The following is a 10,377-nucleotide window of genomic DNA, read 5'->3' on the forward strand; positions in this document are numbered from 1 at the left end:
GCAAGGCCTCAGGACTGAAGCTGGTCAGGCTTGCCCTGTCTGAACTCTCCCTGACCTGCCTGCAGCTCAGGTTTACTTGGGTTAGCTGGGACAGCAAGGGGTCTAATTGTCCAGGTGTCTATAGCTAATGTCTCTTACTTTGTGTGACACAGCCCTAGATTTAGGTGGATACCAGGCATTAACAAGCAGTTACTCTGCACTGAGTATCTACCACTCCAACACTAGGGTGTAGTGCAGAGAAATACCGACCCGGTGCAACAGCAGAGGTCTTGAGAAGTAGGACACAGGATGCAAGAGGAGCATGGGCAAGGGGTGATAAGAGATGGGGTGCAGGCTGGCACCAGAGACCCTCTAGCTTCAAACAGTTCCCTAATGGTCAGTTAAAGAAATACAGAGCCAGAGCTAGAGAAAACTGGTTTTAGGGGTAACAAAGAGAACGAGTAGTATCTAACATATGTAAAAGGCACCATTTACAGTAAATTTGGATACAATGTAGAGCTGCAGACTGGTGAAGAAAGAATAAAGGTGCAAAAGCATGTTTGCAAAGGATGACCCCAGCTGGATCTTGGAGAGACGAAGAGGAAACCATCAACATGAACATCATATTCCTCCAGAGAGGCACTCCAGGTGCTTGAAACTCCCCCTCCCAACACCAGAATTCAACCACCAACTTTAGGACCCTTTGGAGCTGCAGAAGGGTGAGTGGGAAAAAGGGTAGAAAATAAAAAGTATGTGCATAACAATTTTTAATTGGATTCTGTTTTTGGGAAGTACCCTCTAAGCACAAAAATGAGGTACACAGAAATGCTCTGTGCTCTGACAGTGTTATTATTTTTTTGTTTTGTTCTAAATTGGGAACTGAGGAGCACAGGAATGTGTTTTGTGTACTTATATATGACTTCAATGACTATTCCATGATTTCACAAGGAGTCTGTGAAACGCAGACATCCCAGAAAGGGTCACTGAGTACAGTCCTTCCAGTTATAGGCACCACATCAATCCCATTAGAAACTTCTGAAACCTCTCATGGTCTATCCACACAGAATTGCTTCTATATTTACAGAAAACTGAACCAGTTATCCCTCCCTTTTGACACAGAGCTTCAGTTCCTTCAGTGCACGTTTATACCTTCTGACTTGCTATTAATTTTATTAACATTATAAAATATATTCTTGGCACTACAGAAATATGTGGACAATATTTTATATGGCTACTGTATAGTATCTGGAAATCTCATGTTTTATGTCTCAGTCTTAACAATTCATGTAAGCATCCAGTTCCAAAAAAAGTCCCAATAGCCACAAAATCCCATTGATTTCTGTTGTATTCGGGAGGTCTGGAGCCAAGGTTTTAGCACAAGATTGCTCCTGAGATGTTTTCTGGAAATAGCATAAGTGGTTTAAAGCCTACCAGCATCCAGAGGCAGTGTGGGGATTCTGGCATTGCTACTGCTTTAGTGGGTAAAATGAAGACTTTACTGCCCAGGGCTATCAAGCCAGCCCTAAGTTTGCCTCCAACAACTTCAGTTCAGTTTGCTGAGAGAGGGTTTGTGAAATCAGTTTTAATTATTTCAACAAGATGACGAAGGGACAAAACCCCCTTGCACGGTCAGTAGAAATACTCAGGCAATTTTCAGTGATGAAAGTAGTGATTTGGCATTTGCCTTCTGAGCAAAGCTTTGAGGAAATTTCAGCCAAGCAGCCACTGATGTTACAGCCCAGATATTTATCAGTCTGAAACCTTTAAACATCGAATGTCCATACCATGACTGCATTTCTGAGGTTTTTGATCCTCAAACCCTTGGAAGTTAAAACCAGAACGGAAATCCAGTCCAGTACGGCATATGTGTTGTACACAGTTGCTCTTGCCTCATAGTCCAGGGAGACACTGCTGAGAAGTGAAATTTGTTGCTGCAATTAGCAGAGGTCAGGGCTTGTGAAACAACTGCACCATCTTAACATCAGTGGTTTGTAGATCTTAGGATTTAGCTTTCTCTGTGTGTGAGATGAATAACTGAGCAGAAAGTAAGGTAGCCTGAGCAGACTGCACAAGTTTCTTTTGTCTTCCCTCTCTTTCCTTCTCTCTCATGATTTCATGGCTCTCATTTATAAGTATTGATTCTTTTAAAACTGTTAATATGGGATTTTCTTCCAAGAAAAAGGTCAAAATTTAAAACCATGTAGTCTAGTGGTCACATAACAAGGCTAAGTGGGACAGTGATGCATCTTACATCTACTGAAGGGGAAAGTGCCATCAGAGCCGGAGGATGGAAGAGAAGGTGTCAGGACCCCATTGAACAGATGCATTCCACTCCACAGCCTGTCCGTACACTGGTGTGCCTGTGTATGTGTAAGTGTGACTTCTGTCTGTCAAATACAGCATATGCATAAACATAATTCTGAATATGAGGGAAAGGTAGAATAGAAAAAAACTGAGAGAGAGGCATAAAAGCCTATCACTAAACAGTGTTCTGTTCTAGCTGGAAAAAAGCCGTGGATATAGCACAGCTCAGCAAAAGGTTTTTCAGAGAAGTGCTGTGATGGCTGAGTGTCTGGTTGCAGCCCTGCTTTCCACGGAGCCTTGCACTTGAAGAGCAAAATAATCCAACCTGCAGTTCATCTCCATCCTGCGCATCATGTGCCTGGGAGTGTGACTGCTGAGGCTGCCACGGACAGGCAGCCAAGCAGGCAAGGGCTGTGTGCGTGCTGGCAGGAGAGGCTGCTGCCAGCCCGTGGGTCTGCTGGCGTGTGCCAGTAACACTTAGCACAAGCATCTGATGTAGAGACTTTTTTTTCCCTTTGAGTATGCTGTGATCTGCAGTGGAATAAATTAATCCTCCAGTACAAAACCACTATGAGAAGGAGAGCCTAAACCCTTTCTCCACAGGCAAGGCAGAGCCCTCAGAACTAATTAGCAAGGAACAAACTGTACTGCTAACTCTCCACTTTCCCTTTCCTGGGGCAGGGAAAGCAAAAAGATTCAGAGCAGCATTAAAATTGAAATTCATTGTAGGGAGCAAACCTTTTAACATAGGAAATGGGAGGCTTTAGTGGAGATAAAGCCTTTTACGTTTTGGTTTTCTGCCACTCTTCAGTGCACACGGCAAGCCTGTTATCTCCCACCAGTTTCCTGGGGCTCTGCAGGGCCCCCAGTGACTCAGAGCAGAGGCTGCAGATCTTCCTCCCATCCAAGACCCTCAGCTGACTGTTTCTTTCGGTGGCTCTGTCCTCAGCCAGCCTGGAAATCGTCTGTCCCTCTCAGCGTAACACTTTGTTTACCTTTGTTATATTCTGGAGAAATCCAGCATTTTAGTAGAGATAATATATTACACTCAACAGCTGTTGTCAACACTAGTTTATTAGCAGGTAATAAAACTTTTATGGAAGTATTTTACAGTGCACTGTCCTAAACCAAAAGCATGTTTAAGAGCTTCCTTTTGAACTCCGGAGTGGAGCCAGCAAACTGATGTTACACCACTGCCGGATCTGGCCCCTCCACTGCTCACCCTGACTGGCACAGAGTCCTGGTCTCCTTTCTCTGCTAAACCTTAGAGGTAAGTTTTAACAGAAATAAGAATTTTATTAGAGGGAAAACATTCAAGAAAGTGTCTTTTTGTGTTGCTCATCTTAGTAGTCACCATATAAAAACCCCAACTTTGCATACTTTTTTCCATTCCCAAGTGAAAAATCCTTAAAAGTCAATGGACAGAAGTCCACCGGGTAAAGTTTTAACTGCATCAGTCAACAGGAATTTTGTTGTTGACTTTGCTGAAATAAGGATTTGAGACAGACATCTCCAGGGTGGGCTCCTCAAGTTTAAACAATAAATTGTTTTTTAAAAAAGAGAGTACAATTCCTGGGTTGGTTTCTGTGTTCTCAGCTTGCACTGAAATCACAGAGGCTAACTTGCAAGTTCTAGTTCCTTCCTTTCCACAACATCTTTTCTACAAGCTAGGGTTCAAAATAAGGTCCGAGTTAAATAATAGTCAGTTCAACTGAAGGTTAATAGCAGAGCCAGGAGATGACCAGAGAGAGAAGCATAGATAGAAGTAATGACATTCGGCTTAATTTCAACTGCTTTAGAGATAATATATAATGATAAAAATAAACCTGCACAAATCTGCTCTCCAAGGTAACAATGTGTTGTTTACCTACATACCTGCACAAATCTGGTTTGGATGCCATGATCATTTCCTCTTCCTCTGAGGGCAAAGGAAAAGAGATGAATGTGAGAAGGGATGGGTATATTTAGGCCACAGAACCCCTCTCTGAAATTCTTTTATGAAGCCACCGGTCTCCTCTTATGCTGGAGGATATCTTCTAGTACAACATCCAGACTTGAAAGACTCACAGTGATGCTGAAAGCACCATGTCTGTGGGTTAGCTGTGTCATTAACTGATATTTTTCTAGTGTTTAAGAAAAAAACAAAGGATGCCATTTCATCATTGGAAAGTGTCAAATGCCTTAGCATTTTGCCTTTAGTCTTGCTAAACCTTTTCTGTAGGACTGGAGACCTGCTTATTAGCAGAAGTTTTGTTCCCGAGTAGACCAGCTCTGAAAATTTGGAAGGGAAGCCCAGGAGTTATTGGTAGCATATAGAAAGAACTTTAGGAAATCAGATAATGTATTTCCTTCAGTGTGTTCTGGCTTGCTCTCTTCTAGCGTCTATTCGGTTGCATGTCCCTGGAGCAGCCTCCGGAGGCACCGCTCCTCCTCTAATTGTGCTCTATGCTAGAGTGTGGTGCTGCCACCTCCTTGGACTTGACTGGCCTCTTGATGTCCACAGGACTCATGAAGAAACCTTTCTTACATGCCCATGTTTTTCTCAACCAATGTCATATGTGAAGTTTTAGGCTAGGGTCTGTGTTACAAAACTGGTCCACTAAAATCAGGCTCAACCTGCAGGTGTAGCAGTGATTTCTGCAGTCCTTACACAAGCTGGATCCCCTTTAGAACAGCACCATAATACAGCCCCTACAGCCCCGCATCCTCCTAGCACTGGGTCTGCCACTTTGGCCAATATCAGCACCTTCCCCAGCCACAGGTCTCACTGGTGTTACTGGAACAGGAGGAGAAACCCAGGCTGAGCTGATGTGTACATTGTGTGTACGTAATCAGGCTGCACATCTTTGTACCTTGTTGCGAGCCTCTTCTGGACCTGTTTTTTTCTAGCATTGGAACATTTCCTTCACACTTACGCTGAGAATTGCAAATGGGCAACAGTGTCAGGAGAACCTGGCTGAAGTGACATACTTTTCTTCACCATTTCTTTAGGTGAGGTGACAGCTTAGGTGTTTTGCTCATTTTCAAGTGTTCATGTGTATTTCATACAGAGCCCAGGTACCTCGTTCAGTACTGGAAGCTCATTGGGCAGTAGATTCAAAATAAAAGCAGGTTAGAAACTTCATTAATATACCCTAGAGATGTCAGACAGTATCATGGCTTTACTTCTGTCTTCCATCTTGTCTCCAAAGTGCTTTCCTTCTGATAGTTTTCCTTCTCAAGCACATAGCCTGACACTTTGGAAAAGGGAAGGGGGTTTCTGAATAGGCTGCTGAATGGTAACTGTCACTGAGACAAAAATTCAGTAACAGGTTTTCCTGCTGAACATCGTGTCCAGCTGGAGTGAACATGCATCAGAGGGATAGAATTGTATGAATAGTTGTTGACAGTACAGGACCGAAGAAATTGGAAGATTTAGGGAGATTAAAAGAAGCAGCATTCTTTCAGACAACAGATATAGGCTGCTTATGTGTGATGGCTGTGTCACTTGTAGAAAGTTTAGTCTGCAGTAGAGGAAAAGAATGGAGTTGAAGCCTGTTCCTGTGCTGTGAATAAGGTGGTCTGTGAAAAGTGGGCAGTCTCTACCCAGGGATGTTGATGTTTATTTTATTCAGCAGCTGTTTAAATCCAAAATACAGAGGGGTTCCTCAGATCCCAGACTAGAACGCAGGCATGCCTAACACCTCAGCTCAACCACACATCCATCCGTCTCTGCCTTGGCTACCCAGCCACATGGTTTCACAGAGGCTGGGGAAGTCCCTTTTCCATCATATGCCTCAGAGCTGGCTCTTGGGGGGCCCTTTCCTGCTTGGCAAGAGATTTGAGTGTGAAGTCTTTCAGGAGTAAGGGGAAACTCAGTCTCACCCTCTGGCATCTGGGGCTCATGCTATAGGTGAAAGACTGAGCAATACAGCTGCATCAGCAAGCTTTTAAAAAAACACCCTGAGGCAGAATTAGCTACCTGAGAGAAAAAAGGCTGCAGACATCTGTCTTTGGGAGAGATGCACCCCAGAAACAACTCCTGAACCCCTACATTTTCAGACATATCCAGAGATGTCTTTGCCATCTCTGCTGAGTTAGCTCAAGACACTTCTTGCCCTGCAGCCACTGAGGTTATTTCAGCTACCATCCTGCGGCACTCAATACATGTCTCTGGCAACCTCGGACTGGATGCCGCAGCGGTGCCTCTTCTGTGCTGGAGCCACATAGGAGGCTTCAGTCAAAAGCCCATCTGAGTCAATAGCAAGACTCAATTAACGGGATTCAGCTGACGAGATGTACATCTCAGCTATTCCCTTTATAGTCAGTGACCAGAATAGGTACAGCTAAGCTATGATCCATTTCCATCTTAAAGGACACATCTAAAATGTCAGATAAATTCGGTTCTAAAAGTACCATTTCCACTGTCTATACAGGGAGACCAGACAGAACCACTCAGCTACACACGTCCCCCGGGCTGACCTCTGAAATTAGGTGAGATGAGTCCTAGCCCTAGAGGCTTGCCAGATGGCAGAGAACCCTCCAGCTGTATGTACCAAGGCAGGTTTAGTACCTAGGTGAAAGCACTGTAAAACACAGAGCAGGGAGGTAGGGGAAGTGGTGGTAAAGTTAATGTGGTGACACATGGAGCATGCATAACCCCAGATTAGACATTTATGCAACCCATGCAGCAGGGAATAGAGCTTAGAGCCAGGGCAGGAGGAGAGCCCAATCCCTAATAGGGATCAACAGTCACAAAATCTGTCCCATGTCATTAGAGGCAAAAGCTGGAACAGTCCCTTCTTGAAGGGACACCTATCAGAGCAATATATAATGTGCCTCTTTTATGCAGATACCAATGGGCAGTAGGTAGACATGCCCTGGGGAGTCCCAGTCTGCTGGGGAACTGGTGCACTTGGCAGAGGGCACTTCTCAGGCACTGCACTGAAAGGGTTTGCTGGGTATAACATAATTCAGTGCTGACTGGAGCAATAATTAGAGGGTAGGTCTTGCCCCACAACTCATGATGCCTCCATATCACTTGAGAGTCTAGAAGTCCTTCCAGCTCCTCCTCACCACCATCTCACTAGTCATTATTGCTACCTGCATTTTCTTTTTCAGAGAGACATCTAAACACTTCTAAAAAACCAGCACTGGCTACATGCTGATCACCATCTAACTCAGCTGTGCCCATCATCCCTGAAGATCTCAAGGGATCTCTGTGATTTCACATTCCCACTAAGAGGTTCCTCTGAGGCTGACTTGAGCTCCTCTCTCAACAAAAGAAAGTTCCAGCGAAGGCTCAGTGGGAGATGATTGCATCGCAGCTTCTTCCAGCTGCTTCTCCCCCTGCGGAGCTTTGGGTAATAGTTCTTCTTAAAACAAATTCATTTTTGTTCACTTCCAGGGGAGATGATGTATGGGATTTGGCATCATTTGACAATGGCCCATTGTGGAGCCTTGCAAGGCAGGCACTTATTCCTTAACTTTCCTTTTCTGCATGACTTGTGAGCTGTTTCCTTCCAATTTGCCATTTTCTTCTTGGCCTCTACCCAAGACATTTTTTTTTATTTTTTTTTCAGAGAAGAATTTGTCTTGAACAACTCGAGCTTTATTAACAGTGATGACCTGGACACATGTGCTCAGTAAATAATACGATAGTAAAATAAAAACCATTGCCACATTTGGGTGAAAAGGAATTTGAGAAAGAAAGAGGGTGTCAATTGGAGACTCATAAACATGATCTGTATGCTATCTCTTTTCACTGTTATTTGGCACCCTTAAAGACTGCAGATCAGCAGCAAGATTAAGGCTAGAAGACCATGGGAGTCACCATCCTGGATCCCAGCCTCTTGTTTCATCTCTATTTGACAAGTACCCCTGCTAAATGCTTCAAAATAAAGTACATGACATTCCTGGGCAGATAGGAGCAGGATAACTTGCACCACCAAAAGAGCTTATCCTTATCTCTGGTGCTTGGAGATCAGCTTCAGCGCTGAAACTCAAGTAACCACATCCCTTCCAAAAATCAGTTAGGAGCAGTTGTGGTATGGAGGTCAATGATGGCTTTTTATCAGAAAGACCACCTGTATGCTGGTTTGTTTCTTTTACCTGTTGAAATTATAATAGGACAATATCACAGGTGCTGAACTAGACAAGACAACACCCAGGTTGCAGCCAAAGGATGGAGCGGAATGAATTAAATTGCTTAGTAGGGTTGGGGTTTTTTTCCCTCTCCTCAGGCTTTAATTACTTTGCTTGGTTCATTCCTGTTATCCTTGTTCATTGTGATTAATTGGACATGAGTCTGTACTCTTTTTGTAAACTTGTACAAGTAGGACCAACTTGAGCAAGGTAAATATTTGGCCAGAACAGTGGACTTCTGGGAAAGTGGAAAATGGATCCTGTTGCTCACTTTTTCTGAAGCTGGTCCTCAGCAAGCTGGCTGGCTCTTACCCTTCCTGCTAATGGCGGGCAGGATATGTGCTGTAGCCCTTTTTAGTACCCCCTCCAGCTCCCACACCACCCATCTCTCCTCTGGTGGCAGCAGCACACTGTGGCTCTTCAACACCACCCAGATGTTTCTTTTAACTCCACATAGCTTGGCTCTCCTGGGGCAGGGGAGAATTGGCCCTTGTACGCTTGGGTCCAAAGCACTCCACTTTTGCTCATGGTGCCTAGAGGCCTGGCTGTCTTACAACAGCTTTTCATTCCTGAAATTCTTGTTGAATTCAGTCTTTCTCCCTTAACAGAACTGCATTTATTTAAGCATTTATTTAAGACCACATGGAGTAAAGGAACAGGCTTCAAATCTGGCAAGAAAGGTGCCATGTTCCCAGTTTGGAAAGGACTGATCTATCCTTTGCTCATCCACTTGAATTCCCACTTGGGTCTGCATCCCTGCATGCAAAGGTGGCCAGGCTGCATCTGTAAGCGAGGACGGGCCATACCCTAAAGCTCTGGCTTGTACCATGTGTACTGCGCCATCGCTGGCATGGCCCCGGCCATGGTTTTAACCCATGACAGACAGCGCTTTCTCAGGAAATGCTTTGGGGATAGCATAGGCCAGCAGTCTGGGAGAGGCAGTCGTCTTTGAGGAGGGGAAGGGAAGGGAGAAAGGAAGAGAGTTCGGGTGTACGGATGCAAAGCAAGCCGTGCTACTGGGTCTGCGCGCCTCCAAACGGGAGCTGGCATGTCTTATTGAGCAGTGCAGATGTGACCTAACTGAACGAGGTCCAGAGGCTGAAGCAAGGCAGGGACGCCGGGACCGTGCTGTCGCAGGGCTCCAGCAGCCGGGTGGCATCTTGCCTGTCTGCAAGTGAAACTCAAGTAGCTGTTTGAGAGCAGAAATACGACCAGTCCTCATGCCATGGTCTGTCACCAAGGCCAGGGTCACCCACAGTGTTAGTCCAAAGTCCTGAGGTTTGCAGGGTGGAGAAGCTTCAGTGGGTACATTTTTTCACTTCACTACATTTTTGCCTTCACAACATTCAAATTCATTGTTATTCAAGTCTCAGGAGAGAGACTTTCCCAGACGTTTTCTGGGAGCAGAACGTACTGAAGGGAATAAGCACTGGTTATTCTTTTATGTCTTATCCAGAGGGTGGCATTGTCGTTTTGGGAGCTATTTGCATGGCCTACCTTGGAAGCTGAACTGCCTTAGGCCTCCGATGCAGCTCATAGTGAAAGGTGCTCAAAATGGCTTTCCAGAGGGTCCTAAATTAGAATTACCCTGGAGGGCCTCCTGTCTCTTTCCACTGAGTAGAATTAAATAGACTCTTAATTTTTGCCCTCTGAGTTTCACTTAAATTAGATGTCTGAAGACAGCCTGAGTAGCCATTTTGGGCTGTAAGCATGGCTTGCTGAACTGTGTTGACACCCAGCTCTCACAATTGAGTTTGTTAATCAACACTGCTTAGGAAAGCAAAGCTGCTGAGGGAGGGAGAGAGAAAACTATATGCCAGATTATTCTGTATCTGTTGCCTAAGGCATCTGCTCACATTTTAAGTATAAACCAGACACATATTAGATGCGGAAAGGTCACGGGGAGGCAGCTCTGCCCTGCTCTCAGTTATGGATCGTTCTTAAAGAAAACAAGGAAGTGAAAACTGTGCC

General features: G+C 44.8%; 1 long non-coding RNA gene across 1 annotated transcript; it reads left to right on the forward strand.

Moving 5' to 3' along the window:
* The first annotated feature begins 444 nt into the window (after nucleotides 1-444).
* On the forward strand, nucleotides 445-7,583 carry LOC142600317 (uncharacterized). The gene is made up of 3 exons (XR_012833737.1): nucleotides 445-698; nucleotides 3,387-3,553; nucleotides 7,384-7,583. It is a non-coding gene; the product is annotated as an uncharacterized LOC142600317 (long non-coding RNA).
* The last annotated feature ends 2,794 nt before the right edge of the window (nucleotides 7,584-10,377 follow it).

This window comes from Balearica regulorum, chromosome 2 (assembly GCF_011004875.1).
Source record: "Balearica regulorum gibbericeps isolate bBalReg1 chromosome 2, bBalReg1.pri, whole genome shotgun sequence".
Lineage (NCBI taxonomy): Eukaryota > Metazoa > Chordata > Aves > Gruiformes > Gruidae > Balearica > Balearica regulorum.